At 41.4% G+C, this 17,646-nt stretch overlaps 1 protein-coding gene across 3 annotated transcripts in view; it reads right to left on the reverse strand.

Annotated features, from left to right (window-relative positions):
- St6gal1 (ST6 beta-galactoside alpha-2,6-sialyltransferase 1) overlaps positions 1 to 17,646 on the reverse strand; it is a 99,808-nt gene that overhangs the window by 59,761 nt on the left and 22,401 nt on the right. The window contains exon 1 of one of the 3 annotated variants that reach the window (XM_010624151.3): positions 7,637 to 7,754. The exons of the other annotated variants lie outside the window; for them this stretch is intronic. The gene's annotated coding sequence lies outside the window, so the exon portion shown is untranslated. Of the gene's footprint in view, positions 1 to 7,636; positions 7,755 to 17,646 lie in introns of those variants that run through there. 3 annotated transcript variants of the gene reach the window in all.

Here is a 17,646-nt window from a genome sequence, read left to right on the forward strand (position 1 = left end):
AAAAAAAAAAAAGGAAGAAAAGAAAAGAAAATTTTGTTTAAAGTAGATAACTAGAAAGACAGATATGAATGATAATGAGCCTCCATGGATCCACAACCCAGATCCAATAATTATCAACTCATAGCCAGTATTATTTTGTTTACTCCCCTACCTACTCCTAAATATTCTAGGTTATTCTGAAACAAATCTCCAACATCATGTCATTTCACTCATGAATATATCAATGTGTTTCTTTTAAAGTATCTTTAAAAGATATTTAAATATCTTAAAAAGATACTAAAAAGATATTTTTTAAGATTTTAATAAAATATATTATTAGCCATCACAAAAGTTTGTAAGACTTACAAGACCCGAAGGAGAGATACCACTGGCTTATTTCTGTGTTTTCAGGGCCTGTAAATTACTGAGTAATGGAAACAAAGAAAAAAAGAGCAAAGAAAAAGGATAGAAGGGAAAGGTTGTAAAGAAAGGACAGAAAAGGCAGGGACAAGGGGAAAAAATGAGAACCAAGACCTGTCATGTAAAGGTACAAGATTCCAACAATGAATGTAACTGTACTGTATACCTAAAATGTACCAATAAACTCAATGAGAAAAAAAAAAAGAAAGGAGAGATAAGATGGTTTCTTCTCTTTTAGCTTTGAACCACCTTGAACGAACTTTTAGTGAATTTCTCAGAAAGAAACAAACAAAATACAAATTGAGGTTTCCCATCCTTAATTAATCCTGAATTAGTAAAGTTTCTGTCGTTGTGGTTTTCCCTCTGGGATGTCACATACGACTATGTGAGGTATTCATTGCATAAAGGCATTCGGCCCTGGCTGAAAGGCACCTTTTCCTAACAGACATGTAAACCTTGTATGACCTGACAGTAACCTTACTTTCCCTCCCCACTTTAGTGTCCTACATATATTTACCTTGGTCTACTTTGCTCCCTCTGCTGCCTTCTCCTCTTCCTCCTGCATTGTCTATAGAGGCCACAGACAAGAGAATCTCCATGAGGCTGGGCTCCTATGAGATATGTTCTCAGTAAAAATCACAAAGGACTATCTTTATAGAGAATGCTTTTGTTATCAGGAACAAAAGACAAGTCCTGGATTCTGGGATTTGCTCTGTCATTTGCTAGACAGTAGACACTTAGATCATATCTTTGAAGCTGAGCTGCCTTACAGGAAGGTAGAAGTGCTCATAGATCCTCTGTCTCTTTCTGAGAGCCACTGTGAGGACCAAATAAGAAAATGCTTTGGCAATGAAAATATTGGGGAAATATATTTTATATTCTATTTACAAAAGGAAAAAGATCAAATGCCATGAAAGACTATTAAATATCAATTTTTCAAATCAAATACCAAGAAGCAATTAAAATAAGCAAAATTTGTTATTCAAAAACTACAAAACATTACAGAGAGAAGTTATAGAGTACCTAAATAAATGGTTATGCATACCATGTTCATGAACGGAAAGGTTGGATTTTGTTAAAATGTTACTTTGCCCCCAAGATGATTATGGCAGCTAATCTTATGTGTCGGCTTGACTGATGGATCTACAATGTGCCCAAATATCTGCACAAACATTATTCTGAGTGTGTCTAAGAGGGTGCTTTGGGTACAATTATCATTTGAATGAATATTTGGTTAACATTTGAAGGATATCAAATTCCTTCCTAAGGTGACAAGGCATCATCCCAATCAGGAGCCTGGACACAACAAGGCTGATCCTCCCATAAGGAAAAGGGAACTCCTCCTGCTTGAATGCCTAGATCTGAAGCAGTGGGAAGGCGGGTTTCCTGCCTTCAGACTCTAACCAAATGGCCAGCTCTCCCAGGCTTTTACCACCAATAGCTGTGCAGCCTCTGAACTCAGGATAAAAACTTTAATTTCAGTACTAGAGAACTTGGACTAATACTTTGATCGATACCTTCAATACAATCAAAATCAAAATCCCAGCAGCTATTTTGTGCAAATCCACAAGCTGATCCTAAAATTTATAAGGAAACACAAATAAAATAGCAAAGGTAATCTTATAAAACCACAGAAAACAAAGGGACATGTTATTGGTGTAAGGACAAATAGAGCCATGAAAGAGAACAGCAACCAGAAGTAGGCCCACACACATACATTCACTCAATTTCTCACAGTAATATCAGTGCAACTCAGTGTGGAAAAATTGTCTTCTTAGTAAAAATTTCTGGAATGTCTGGATATCTATTCAGAAAAAAAAAAAAATGAGTCCTGATCATTACCCCATTTTGTCTATAAATTTGAGATGCATCCTGTATGTAAAAGTTCAGAAAGAACTAGAATAAAATACAGGAGAATGAACTTGACATACATGAAGATTTTTTAGTCAGGACACCAAAAGTACTATCAATAAAAGGGGGAATGCGTAAATAGAATTTCATGCCATTTAAGGTTTAAGATACCTGAACGTTGCTTGAAAAATTAATTTCCACTTTTGGTGTGAGATGGACTAAAGATCCAGTCCTGGAAATAACTGGCCCAAAATAATACTTCTACCTAAGACAGCTCAGGACCTCACATCCAAGGCAGCAGCCTCATATCATACCAACATGGTGGGCCAAGCTTATGAAGCACAGAAGAGAACAATCAAAATCTTTGTCACTGGAAGATCAGATGAGACTCACTCAGGAAATGCAGGGCTTCTAACTATGTCACTCTCACCTGCATGCAATACAAGAGGAACTTATGCAAGAGAGAGAGCAGGGGAGGTTGAAGTAGACACATGGGTGGCATGAATTAGAAAGAATTATACAGCATCAGGTCTAACTGTACACACTGCTGTCTCCAAGAAGAGGAAACAGGCTCCTGGCAGGCACAAGATCACATCTTTTGTGACACAGCCAACCGCAGTCCTGATTTCTTGGCTCCCTCTCAAATCCTCCCCTTTCCACTGAATCAGGCCCTGGCTTTAGCGTCTGGCCAAGGTTCTCAGAGAATGCTGGGAACGCACATCAGTGCTAAAAGGTACAAGTATTTGACATGACAAATGTGTAACTCCCTGACATTGTGCAGCATGAACAGGTGCTCAGCAAAGGACACAAGTGTTGTTTAGATTTGGCCGCCCCAGATGAGCAGTGGCAAGGCAGAAGGGCCAGAAACTCACCTGTGGATAGCAAAGTTCCTTTGGATCAAGAGTGTCCTCAGACTGACTCCCAGCTACTGTACCCAAGGACAGCCAAGGGCCCTAGTTCTTCTCTGACCCACAGAGTGTGTGTGCTACGAAAAGAAACACGCATGCCTTCTGCTGAAGTGCCCAGAGCTGAGCTTTTACCCAGAAAACAGAAGTAAACACAACTTCAAACCTTCCCCAGCCCAAACCCCAGGCAAGGGTAACTGGCACAGACAGAGATTGACAAGATAGAAATTGAAAGAGAAGCTGCTTAGAGGAAGAATGAGCGGGGATAAAGGAACAGCTGGTGTCCCACAGAGGGCAAGGCCATGTGAGTAAGGGAAAGTCCTTGGCATTTTCTGGACATAATTATTGAATTCACCTATCCTCAGCCTGAGCAGATCCTGGCACTGACTTTCCACTTACCTCACCTTGCAAACGCATCTGTTATTATCACACATACACACCCCTTGAAGCATCATGAGCAGATATCTGCTAATTCATCCATTTGGCCCACAAACACTCATAATCTAGCACCCTGCCTGAACATCCCAGCACCCCGTAAGTGCTGTGGCCTCTCAAGGGGAGAAGCAGCAGAGAAGAGGGAATTACAGCTGCAGAGTGACTCACTCCTGGCGGGGAAGGGGACTCTGCATCTGGATGGCTCTGGAGTCTGTCTGCGGAGGTCCAGCTCAACCCAGACTCAAAGATAGGGCAGGACCACACACATGAGAGGAGTGGGTAGGTGAGCTGTGTTCAAGACCTCCTCAGCCACTTCTTTGTCTTTCCTCAAGAATGTGTCTTCTGCCAGGGATTTAGCTCAGTGTTTCCACCGCCTGCCTCGCAAGTGCAAGGACCCAAGTTTTATCCCTGGTACAAAAACTAACAAACAAACAAAAAAGAATGTGTCTTCTGCTTTCTCTTCTAGACAACTTTGATCTGTATGGCTAATCATAAAGAAACGTTTGATATTTCCCATAAATCTACCCGTTTCTTCTGATACCGACTGTGGATGAAGTCACTGAATTAGTATCATTTCATTCTGTGAATTCGTGTATCACTACCACAGAAATCAGTTTCGTTGCCTCCTGCTCGTTTCATGATGGCCGCAGCCTTACAGTGCAGCATGAAAAATAGGCTTTAACAGCAAATATGGTCTCTGTCCTGGTTTGCATTCAGATGTCCCCCCAAAGCCTCATGTGGATGAGGTGGGACTTTCTTTATCAGAGGTGGCTGAATCTGGATTATGTGATGCTTGGGGTTAGGACCATGTGATTACCAAACCTCTACATATGGGGCATTGCTTTGGCACCAACCTAATCCCAATAGTGTGGGTGGGATAAAAGGGGCAGGAAGATGCTGTTGAGCTCCCTTGTTGCTTTTGCGGCCTTGTGAGTGCCATGTTGCTTCTCCTCTGCTCTGTGTTTGCCATCCTTGTCTTGGAGCCAGCTGACTGTGCACTGAAACCTCTATGAACTGTAAGCCAAATACAGCCCCTCCCTTCTAACTTTGGGTGTCAGGTGTTTCATCTCAGCAGTGAGAGAAAAGTAACTAATACGTGGTCAAAATCTATGAGCTGATCCCGCAGAACTGCTGCTGAGATCATATAAGAGAGCAAAACCCTCTCTTTTGTAGATTATAAAATAAAATTCAAAAACAACACTTTTGCTTTTTGCCACCTTTACAGAGGGTCCTCTTGTGCAGGGCTCTGTGCCAAGTGCTCTCTCTACAGTATCTCACGTAAACCCTCTTAACACCTTTGTGAGGGAAGCTGGTGCTATTCCCCCATTTTACAGGTGAGGACTCTGGAGGCCAGGAAGGTCCTATTTTGCCCAAAGGAAGCCACAAGAACATGCTGAAAGTAAATGCAAACACACACTTGTCACCATTTATTGAGTACAAATGCTGCACCAACATTGTGCTTAGCACTTTTCAAGTATCAACTCACTTAATCCTCATAGCAATGTTCTAGGGAGACAGTGCTGCCATCCCCATTTCAGATAAAGGGATGAGACAGACTGATTAAGTAAGTTGTCCCGTGACACACCTCCTTCTGCCTCCAAAGTCTGTGACAGAGCCATGTGCAGCTGGGGTGTGGAAGCAGACAGACAGACAGAGCACTTTTTCCTCAGGCCATGTACAAGGATGATCAAAAATACAATAAATGTTTAAGGTTTTTCTTAAGTTATTGCAAAAAATAAAATTAAAAAAATATTACAGTAAAAGACACTTTGCCACTAATCACCTTGAAAATATTCCCCCTTTCCCTGAACACACTTATCTCATTGTGCTTGTCACTTTCTGAAGCAGTTCTGGAAGTCCTCTTTCACTAGCATCTTTACAAGGTGTGATCAAAAAATGCGCTGAATGATGCTGCCCAGTGCCATCCAACAGAGAGGCAGGCTCATAAAATTATTAAAGTGCATCCTCACCCACTTTGTTTAGCGGATCTGGCACTGTGCGACTTCTGGCTCTAACCCAAAGTCAAAATGACTGTGAAAGGTAGCCATTGTGAATCAACTCAGAACATGGAGTCAGCCACAACAAAGCCTCTAGGAGGCAGATTCATGGAATGGCAAGGTGTCTTTGACTATACATATATATTCATAAAATTATTAAAGTGCATCCTCACCCACTTTGTTTAGCGGATCTGGCACTGTGCGACTTCTGGCTCTAACCCAAAGTCAAAATGACTGTGAAAGGTAGCCATTGTGAATCAACTCAGAACATGGAGTCAGCCACAACAAAGCCTCTAGGAGGCAGATTCATGGAATGGCAAGGTGTCTTTGACTATACATATATATATATATTTTTTTTTTTTTTTAATTTAACACACACCGTATTTTTGGTGACACCTCATAGAATTCAGCATAGAGCTCTTAGCTGCTTCCGAGCAGCTTCAGGAAGCTGAGATTAGGCTCAGGGAAGCATTGTGGGCAGCTGAAAGACTGGAGGTCTCTGGGTTTGGCCCTCACTATCAGTCTTCAGAGAAAGGCTGTTCCACCAACCTTCCTCCCAGAAGGCACCCTGTGATCACTGTGGCCTTTCCTACATGCCTGGTCAGTTACATACGTGATACTCTAAGAGGCATGTGGGGAAAAACACAAGAATTTGGGGGGGGTGCCAGGGATCAAACTCAGTTCCTTGTGCTTGCAGGTACCAGAACCATTGAGCTAAATCCCCAGCCCCTACACAAAAATTCTTGACACATTTTTACCTCAGTTAAACTTAGAAAAACTTTGAATAAATGTTCTTACCCAATGCTGGTGATCTGTAGCAAAACTGGGGCACTCACATCCATTTATGGCTGGGAAAGCAAATGCAATACCTCAGGGCCACCAACACATTTAAAAATACACACAGCTTTCTAGGTGAGAAATTTAAAGGCTAGGGAATTTATTATAAACATCCATTGCAAAAGTAGAAAGGAGACATAAGCCTGTGATTCCATACTAGTGCATCAAATATGTTCAAGAACTTTGAAACAACCTAAATATCTAGCAAATTATGATGCAGAATTGTATGATATCCTGTGAAGCTGTTAATAGACCCCATGCACTATGGAAGTAGAGAAAATGTTTATGACAAACGAAGGAACAAAAGGAACTTTGTATTAATACTCTAATTGTGATTATATACTCTTTTTTTTCCTCGCCCGCAATGAACAACAATCGCAGGGGAGCATTGTGAAATGAGAGTAATGCATCTGGATGTCAGGGTTTCAACATGTACCTTTGCTTTACCGTAAGACCTGGAGTCTTACTTCCACTCCATGGAGCTTGAACAGCCCAAAGGCCTCCGAGATGCTGGGCCCACAGCCCAGAGAGTGCTCCAGGAGCTCGACAGGAGCTCGATGAAGGAACGACAATCACCAGGAGAGGAACACACCAATAAGAAGACCTTTATTAGTATGGCCAGATGGCACTCCCGGAGCCAAGTAGCTCAGAGAGGCACTAGGCTTAGGGTCTGAGGTCCTTTCTATAAGGTTTTTCTAAACAAAAATATTCAAACATAGGTCAGGGCATTCACAGAACTACCAGGGGATAAGATTCCAAACACACTGCTTATCTTATGCAGGAAATGTTTTATGGTCAGCTTTTGTCATACCATTTGTCTCTTGGTGCTGTTAACCAAGTTAGCAATTAGCATATGAAGGTTTGTTAAGGAGAGGGGGAAGCACAGTCTCTGGCCTATTAGCAGGCCAGCATGGAGTCACTTTAGTTCAGTCAGGTCCCACATTCCCCACTGGTTTTAGGTAGAATCAAATCCTTGATTCATCATTTTACTTAAATTTTTAGCTAAGGGGTCATAGCAATTTGTAAAGGCATTTTTTCAGAAAGGTAAATTGGGGATTAGGATCCCCAGAGCACATAAAGGTCACATATTTTTATCATCTGTAGGCTCATAAACTCTTAATTCAAAAGCATAATGGCCCATAACAGTTTAACACAATATAAGAGTCTATATCTTGATTGCAGTTCTCATTTTTCAGCCATGCATGGACTCACCAGCTTCCAATGTGGTGAAAGCAGGGCCTTGAGTGCACTGTCTCCTGGAGTCAGAATCAGTGGAATTCTGTTTTACTCTAGAGTGGTGGTAGCTGATCTTCAGCTACCTTGACAGCTGTGGGAGTAACCATAAATGTCTCATATGGCCCTTTCCATATAGGTCGGAAAGGGGTCTTTTTCCAATTTTTAACATAAACTCAGTCCCACACTTTTATCAGATGGGCAAGAATTAGCACAGGAAGGTCTTCTTTATTTCTAATTTACCCTTGAATATTTTGAAATACTTGCCCAATTCTAACAACTGTGATTCCATACTGGATAAGCCCAGTTGAGATAATTTTATAAAGTCTCTCAAGATACAGGGTGGCCTTCTAAACAAGACCTCATATGGGGAGAACCCAGTATGACTTGGGTATCTCTTAATTTTAAAGAAGGCCAAAGGGAGCCGATCAACTCATAACCCAGTGTTATCTGACAATATTTACCTTACAATTTATCATTTTTTTAACCTTATAAGAACTCTGAGGTCAATAAGCAGTATAATAGTTTAGCTAGATCTTGTACAACCTCTGTTACAAATGCTGGCCCATCGCCACTACCTATGGAGAGAGGCAGACCAAACCTTGGAATTTTTTTTTAAATAAAATCTTGCATATCTCTGAAGTCCTCTTTGTTTTTATAGGGAAGGCCTCAGGCCATCCAGAAAAGTATAAACTCATACTAATACATATTTAGAACCTTTACAGGGGGTGGGTATAATCATCTAAAGTTTCAATTCAGTTGTCCTTTTGGCTTATCTGTCTACCTTAGCATTGCCATTTGCTATTGCATCTTTTTTTTCTTGAATTAATATAGCCACTTTGTCAGATTTCCACATTGCCTCAAATAACTATATCATATCCAGTTTATTTTTAATAAGTTTTCCCTCTGCTTGAGAAGACTATACTTGTATAGACTGTGCCATAGATATACCAAGTGGCAAACAGGAATCTGTATAAACATTTACCCTCTTTTCTTTTGTCCATCGGAGAGCCTGTATGAGTGTCCACAGTTCCACTCACTGAGCTGACCATCCAGTAGGGAGGGGTCCTGCTTGGACCACTTCATCTTGAGTCATCTCTGCATAGCCAGCATAGCGTACTCCATTTTCCATGAAGCTGCTCCCATTCTTGAACAGGACGAAATCAGCCTCAGGCAGCAGGTCTTTCTGCAGATCTGGATGACTGGAGAACGATTCGTCAGTGAACCTGAGGCAATTCTGGTCAGGGGGCCAGGTTCCAAGGGAAAAACGTAGCAGGGTTTAAGCAAAATATAGGCAGGGATTCTCACAGATGAGAGCCTGATGTTATGTGACGCTATTATTTGAGAGCCATCAATGTCTTGTTATTCAATAGTTCTAAAAGGCATGGGGAAACTGAACAATTCACTTTTTCCTAATGGTCAGCTTCCTTAATTAGCATAACTGCAGCTACCAGGGCTCATAAACAAGGGAGCTATCCCTTCACAGCTGGATCTAAACTCTAAGATAAATACGTCACTGGCTGATTCTATGGGCCTATTCCTTGAGTGAGCACCCCTAAAGCAGTATGATCTCTTTCAGTCGTGTACAAATTAAAAGGCTGCATCACATTTAGGATCCCTGATACAGGGGGCAGCAAGGAGAGTTAGTTTTAGCTGTTTAAATGCTGACTCTTGCTCTTTACCCTATAGTAATTACTGTCCTTCTGTGGCTTTTAAAGATTCATACATATAGAGAATTCAGGTCTTGCAAAAAACCTTTTACCCCAAAAATTCTCTCATCTGCTTTTAAGTCCTTTTATCTTCAAGCAGCATATTTCTTTGGAAACTTCAAATCATAGATATCTGACTTGCTGTATGCAAATTTGAGCCTTTTTTATGAAACTTTATATCCTGCCTCTTGAAGCAGCATTAATAGTTTTAATACCCTGTGAAGTTTCTATTTATTTAGTACATCAGAAAATTAACAATAATCATCATTTTATGTATGAAACTTTACGTCCTTTAATCTAATTAGGTATCAAAACCCTTTTTAATAGAACCTCTTAATAACTATTTTTCCACAGAAATCATATTTTGAAAATGACCACTATAAACATATCACAATAACATATTTAGAATCTAACCTTTGATGATAACCAATGTAAACATTTTATAACAACATATTTAGCCATGTTTATTGGGGGTATATCTTTTCAGAAGGCTATGAAAACTACTGGGGCTCCCATTAGTGAATAAAGACCAGAATAAATTTTTTTGAGTAGCTGTCCTTTTTACCATTAACAGGAGTCTATCTAGATCTGAGTTTATACTTATCTTGACAAAATTTTAATTTATAAAACTGGGTTATAGAAATTAACAAATTATTTGAATCCTTGATGTCATTTTAATCAAAATATAAATGGACAATTTTAAAAACAGTTGGACAGACACAAACTTGTAAGACAATTTGTGAAACTATAATACGCTCGAATGTATTTGGCCAATTGAATTATAAAATCTCTTAGTTATGACTAGTCAAAGCTTTTGCAGGTCAATTAACAGATCTCTCATAGAATTAGAATCAAAAGGAATGAAAACTCTTTGTTACTGTAAAAGTAAACTGTAACAAACTTGAAACCAACAAGCAAACATACATAAATCATTTCCATATACCTTCTCTACATACTTAGGCCTTCAGGTTTTGTATATCTTTTTTATCTCTTTTTAACAAGACAAACATATAAGATCTTTTCATATCAAAAGTAGCTTTTCTAATAGCTTTTTCTGTCTCATTTACTATTAACCTTCTATAACAAACTTGAGCTGTTAAAATCTTAAAGTGTTCTTTTTTTTTTTTTCCTCAGATTGTTACATCCTAAAATTTGACTGGCTACCTATAGAACAGTATTACTATAGAACAGTATTAACCTGAGTTTTTATCAACAAAGTACAGAAAAGAGCAAGTTAACCCTATAATCGTAATTCAAGAATTTGCAATGCACAAGAAGGGTTTTAAGTATACCAATTAAACTTAATTTAAATTGAAACAAAGATACATTAATCAAATAGTTAAAATTTCTAACTTGATTTTTCTTGTAAAAAATCTCTTGCTGTCTGTTAAAACACAATTGCAGTTTCTCTGGCTTGCAGTGTATTTTCTCTCTATTATATGTTTATCAGAGTTTTTCTACCTGCTTTTAATCTATCAAAGATTTATTTTCTCATTTAGTTCTTTCTAACCTGAGTGCAAGCCCTGTTTCACTTTCTTTTGAGTCTGACCATGCTTTCTCATTTGCACCTTCCAGTGCAGTAAAGCTAAATAATTCTGCTCTGCCCCTACCTCTTCCACACTTTCTATCTTAGCAACTCAAGTGGAGGAGAGGCAGCTTGACCTTCTCCAAAGGGGAAACACTGGGATTTGCCTGTAACTATGTCACATTTTCTGAGAGAGGCAAGTTCACCATGAGAAAAATGGCAGATTTGGCAAGCAGTTGTTCTAAGACCAAAACTAAATAGTTCTCATTAGCAGATGATTACTATGGACCAGAAGCTTGAGCAGCTCCTAGAGCACACAAAGCTCCAAGTTGTCAAAGTCTCAGGTAAACAAAACCTGAGTTTTTTTCCTGGGGGCCTAGTCTGGCTTAGCTGAGACCATGATAACTCACAAAGTTTCTTAAGCATCTTTGGTTGCAGTTTTATCTCATAGTCCCCCACAAAATCTTTATCAAAATTCTGAATCATGCACTTAAGAACAGTTGGTTTAGTATTAGCATTCCCCATGACCACTAGATATTCCCTTGTCCAGTGACACAAGACAAAGGGTGGGGTATCATTCCAGAAAACGGCCTCATTCACTCATCAGCCTGGCTGTGAGCTTCCCAGCTCTTTCAGGCCCACTCAGACTAGAGGAGAGTTTCTTGTCTCAAGAGTCTCTGTTTTGTCCTTTCTAAGAGCAGCCACAGCCTCACAGGACTGACCCACATGAGCTCCGCAATGCCAAAAGGGCTCTTTAAGGGCAAGCTCCCCCTCCCTTTGTTTTGGTGCACAGATGAGACTACCGATGACTTTCATAGCTCATTCCACTCACTCTCCTAACCAAGTCTCTTTCACACAAACAGGCACACAAGAAGTTAACACATTCCCTCCCTGGAGCCCCTTCCAAAGACAAACTAGGGAGCAACCCAGGGGATCTCACCATTCAGACAGATGATTTCACTCACTCGCCTTCCTTCTGTTCTGCTACTGGCAAGCTGGCCTCTGAGTCCTAGAAAGGGAACCCAGGAAATCCCGGGGGGCACACCTCTTCCCTTCCAAGGAGGCAGACAGTCGCTCCCTCCAGTGGGACTCAGGTCAAGGACCAACACGGGCCATGTCAGTTATCTCTTTCCTTCCCAGCCAACACAGCCAGATTCTCTTCACAAGCCTGGACCCAAATATTTATATAAGGAAATTGGTTGGGGGTGCTGGAGTGCCCGGTGACTTTTTCCCATACAGCTTGACAGAGGCCTGGCTCAAAGGAGCCCTCAGCTGGGCATCCAACTCCAAAGGTTGGCTACTTCAATTGACACAGGGGGCAAAGCTTTCCATGAGAGAATTTAACCCTGTACTCGTCCTCCTGCTCAGGGGAAAAAAGCCAATTTAAAATTAGTGAGGAAGTTCTATAAAATGGAATATTACTCAGCCATAAAGAACGAGAAAATAGATTCATTCATAGGAAAATGGATACATATTGAAGATATACTCCTAAGTGAAATAAATAAGTCACACATGTGTAAATACCGAATAGTGTCCCTGGTGTGAATAATCTGCAACAATGCATAAGATTCTAATAAGATTACTGACATTTAGAAATGGGAAGAAAGGAGCTAAAGGTGTAGGGAAGGTGGGATGGGTAGGGGAAGAGTAAAAAGGGAAAAGAAAAAAATGTGAGAGAATGAAAAGATGAAAATAAAGTGTTTGTAGATGGGGAGGGGAGGAGGGGGTGAAGGGAGGGCAGAGGTAAGGGGAAAAAATGAGAATCAAGACTTGCCATGTAGAGGTACATGATCCCAACAATGAAAGTAACTGTACTGTATCCCTAAAATGTACCAATAAACTCAATTAAAGCTGAAAAAATAAAATAAAATTAGTGAGGAAGCAACCCAGCAGGGTGTTCTTGGAGCCAGATCCTCCCATCCCTGTTTTAAGGAAAATACAAAGTTAACACACAACAGGCAAGACACTGACAAGACAAACATGCACCACAAAAACTTTGATTCCACCCGGAGTCCTTGTCAGGGCCGGGGTCAGGGGAGGCTTCCTGGCTTGTCAGCCACCTCGATCCTGACAACAAACAATTGCAACTGGCCTAAATCTTACCTCTGGAGGCTTTTCAAGGTCTTTACCCAAGAATCTCCTGCTGGATCCCGCTATAGAGAAATCTCGGCCAGATTTACAGTTCCCACCCAGTATCTTGCTGGGACCTCCAAAAATGTAAGACCTAGAGTCTTACTTCCACTCCACAGAGCTTGAACAGCCCGAAGGCCTCCAAGATGCCAGGCCCACAGCCCAGCGAGTGCTCCAGGAGCTCAATGGAGGAACAAGGATCACCTTACTAGAAAGGTCTTCTTATTGGTATGTTCTTCTCCTGGTGATCATCATTCTTCCTTTGAACTCCCGGAGCACTCGCTGGGCTGTGGGCCCGGCATCTTGGAGGCCTTCAGGCTGTTCAAGCTCTGTGGAGTGGAAGTTCAAGCTCCTTGGAGTAGAAGTAAGACTCTAGGTCTTACATTTACAACCTGTTCTTGTGATGTTTATGAATAAAAAAAAAGGAAAACAAACTCAAAACCAAGTTGGCCACCCACAGAGCAGGCATGTGGCCCTTGTAGTCCAGTTCTCCTCCAGTCAAATATAATAGTGTTCCCAAAAGGAATACATCAGGGCTCAGTCTGTGGAATTTCTCAGCAGAAGTATTTCTCCAACAGCAGCAACTGCGTGGCCCTGAGCTCTTGCTAGATGTTGTGATACTGAGTGTCCTGCAACTTCTAGCAGGAAAGTGGTATTAACGGTCTCAGTCTTGAGTCCCTTGAGAGAGATTCCCCACCTAATGAAAAGGCTCCCTTAACTTTGGCAAATGCTTTTGAAGACAATGGTTCCCTGTACTTCACTATGACCTGTCAGTGCCCTCCTCTCCTCAAGAACAAGTTTGATGACTGCTTAGAAATCTGCCACTCCTCCTCTGTCCCTGAGAGCCCTTTCCCACTATACATAATAGCATCAACAGCAGGAGCACCTCAAGCCCTCAGGGGAGACAGCTCCTCTTTCCACCTATTCAAATTCTCCACATCCTTCCAGGTCCAGATCAAATACTGCTCCTGCCTACCATACATTAGGCCTTCGGTTCAATCTCTAGCACTGCAAAAGCGAAAAAGCAAATGTGGCTCTTTCCTCAAGGGTTTGCAGTCTGCTGGAGTGGGAAGAGAACAGCCCTGGTGAGAATACAGCTCTGGCACTTTCCAGCTCTGCTTCATGATCCGAAGCAAGTGACCTAACCTCGACAGGCTTCGCTTCCTTATTTACAAAGTGATCTTATAATTAATGTTTTACATGATTGTTGAAGCATGTGAACTCACAGGCATAAAATGCTGAGAACCCAGTAGCCATACAGAAGTTGTCCCGAGTGAGCTGAATTATCAGTTTAAAGATACACAACAGAATACAAACATGGCATATGGGGAAAAAAAGAATGTTAAAAAGTCCGAATAATAATTCTAGACTTGATAAAGTAACAATATTTTCACTCTGTTGGATGAAATAAAACATTATTCAAATTTTTATGCTCCTTTTTTATGTACCTTCTGCAAAACTGAAAATTACATATGCAGCCAAACTTTGAGACTATTTCCACCAAACAGCACTGGCTTAGATCAGAGTTACTGCTTGTGTTGGTTCTTTCTCTAGTTCTCCCTGCTAGTCATGGGCTGCACAGACGCTCAGCACCAGCAGGAGTCTGCGATCCCTCCCTTCTGTGACAGGGTTGGGTGACTGTTTCTCTTTCCCAGCCCCAGGTCACCATTCAAAGACAGGTGATGAATAAAAAGGAAGTTAGACTTAGACTCGGAAGACAGGCCTTCCGCCCTGGCTCCACGTTCCTAACAAGGTAACTTCTGGTATGACATTTTACATTCTGTGAAGCACAGTTACGTCACTCACAAAACAGGGAGCAACAATACCCTACTCACACATGAGAGACTGCATGGGATAGTGTTTGACGAATCGCAAAAAGTTGTAGATGACAAGAGTGGAAAGCATCATTTGCACAGGGAGGAAGTTGGGCAGCCCTGTCTACCTCTTCTGATATGCTGTGCTTTCCATTTTGAACTCTTATTTAACTATTTTCCAAGTTGTGTGTCTCCAAAAACAAGTATCTCCAAGAATTCACCTCCTCCTTCCTACCTGCCATCCCTCCAATACAGCCCAAGCCCGGCGCTGCAAGAAGACCCCTTCAAAGCCCACGGACCAACCAAGTGTGCCATGTGAGGTAGGCATGCAGGAGTCCCCAGTAAGATGGCCTTGGCAATACGGGGTGGGTAGTGCTAGCGTAGGAGGAATCGAGTGTGTCAGGGGTTCAGCACAGAGGGCTGAGGAGGAGGATCATGCCTGAAATGGCAACAGGAAAGACTCCAGAGTGTGCAACTGCACAACAGGAGAGAGCAAAGGCCTAGGCCAGCATTCTACTGCATTTGATGCAAAGCATAGATCAGCGTGCAATACACAGTTGGCCACTTGACACGAAGTGTAGTGCAGGACATCCCTGGTTACAGCGTCTTCCCGCAGAGAGGATGCCACTGCTTTTCTGCCTTTGCTGCTTTGGGATCTTCCAGCTCATTCCACAGCCCACTCAGCACTGCGGGCAGTAAGTTGTTCAGAGTTTAAGAATCACCTTCAACAACTGCATACACTTCTGTGGTCTGCACAGAGGAACTTCTGAAAGCAGGAGCCCCTGTCTCAAAACATCCTGTTCCTATTGTTAGCCAGGAAACACCTCCTCACGTCCCACACCCTACCTACCTTTCCCCAAGGCCAAGAAGCCTGAGAAGCACAAGGCTGCATGTGGGCGGCCAGCTGGGCTTTTCTTCATCACAAAATGTTTCTTCCCGATTCCAAAATAAGACCCAGATTATTTCTAGTGAAGCTAAACAGCAAATTCTTACTGTATTTTTTTTTAATGATTTTATATCTGCTAGGCCCCCCAAAAGCAAAAGTGCACAGACCTTCTTGGGGGAAGATCTAAAGTTGAGTCTGCACAGCTGACTTGTCCTTCCCATTGGTATTCTAATATTGGATAAAGGTAAAAACCAAAAATAACAACCCAATCAACCAATGGGCAAATGACACTGGCCAAACAAGTAAGCAAACATGGCCATAAATACAGGGGCGGGGGGGAATGTCCAACATCTTTTTAGCCATCAGGGAACGCAAACTAAAACTACACTGAGATTCCATCTCACCCAAGTTAGAACGGTTACTGTCAAGCATACAAAAATCCAGTAAATGCTGACAAGAATGCAGGAAGGAAAAGGATACACAGAGAGCAGGGATGTAAATTAATAAATTAACTCGGCCATCTGCATGAAGCTGCCTCGATAAACTAAAAATAGAGTTACCCTTTGATCTAGTTATACCATTCTTTGGTATATTCCCAAAAGAATTAAGTCAGCATACAATAAAGATACCTGTGTACCCAAGTTTGTCACAGGTGTTCCACAACAGCTAAGCTATGGAAGTAAACTTAATAACTGGTGAGTGGATAAAGAAAACATGGCACATATATTTTATGTTTATTTTATATGTATATATTACATGCATATGTTTATAGATCTGTGTATATAATGAAGCCCTTTTCAGCCATAAAGCTGAAATAATGTTATTGCAAGAAAATGCACGGAACCAGAGATAGCACATTAAGCAAAATAAGCCACACTCAGAAAGACAAATATCACGTTTTCTCATATGTGGAGCCTAAAGGTGAAAGAGAGAAGAGAAATGCACCACGGAAGGAGAAGAGAAACAATCGGAGAAAAGGAAGGGTATAAAGGGGAAGGGGACGGGAAGGGAGGCAAGTGAAGTAATGAGAGACGGGAATGTTCAAAGTATGCGTTTCAAAACATGCCAGAAGAAACCCACTCTTCCGTGTAAACTGTATGCGTTAGTGAAGTAAAGGACACTGAAAATAGTGGGGGGGGATCTCAAAAGAGCATGCTTTCATTTAAGAAATACAGCAAAAATGTGGGAGCGGTGCTTGGGAAAGGGAAGGTGTGAGTGAGGAGAATCCCTGAGCTCCTCCACAGGGGTGTACCCGGAGCCTCCAGGCGAGTCTGTGAGCACAGGCAATGGGGCCACAACCTCCCCCAAGGGCTTGCTCTAAGATCCAGGCTCTGGGTGGGAAACCTCAGCCCCTCGGGGAAACTATTTATCAAGAGAGATCTTTATCAAAAGGGATGGGACTAGAGATGAAGGGAACGCAGGGAGAGAAGAGGGAAAAGGGATTTAAAAAAAAGAACTGAAAGAAAAAAATATGGAAACGGAGCAAATGGGAAGGGGACCAAGAGATGGAAGGGGCAGGGAGACACGGGAGGAGTAGGGGATGGAAAAAGAATGAAGACGTGCTACGTACGTGTACCAATTGTCTAATTAAAAAAATATTTTACAAGTCTTGATGGTCACATCAACCTATTTCAATGTAGGTACTTTATCTTGATCCTGATTTGAATAAACAAGCTTTTAAAAATGTTATGCACACATACATTTAACAACAGGGGAAACTTGACTATCGACTGCTATTCAAGAATAGTTCACTACTGAAATGCAATCATGGTCTAACGCTGGTGAGGTTGTTTTTTTTTTTTTTAAGAGTCCCTATCTCTGAAACACACACTGAGATAATTACAGGTAAAGTTTAAAAAAATAAATAGCTGAATTGGAAGTCACTTAAGATCTTAATTTGTATGGATACTCGTGAGCACTAATTC

This window comes from Fukomys damarensis, unplaced genomic scaffold (assembly GCF_012274545.1).
Source record: "Fukomys damarensis isolate Sample0158 unplaced genomic scaffold, DMR_v1.0_HiC HiC_scaffold_12, whole genome shotgun sequence".
NCBI classification, from domain to species: domain Eukaryota; kingdom Metazoa; phylum Chordata; class Mammalia; order Rodentia; family Bathyergidae; genus Fukomys; species Fukomys damarensis.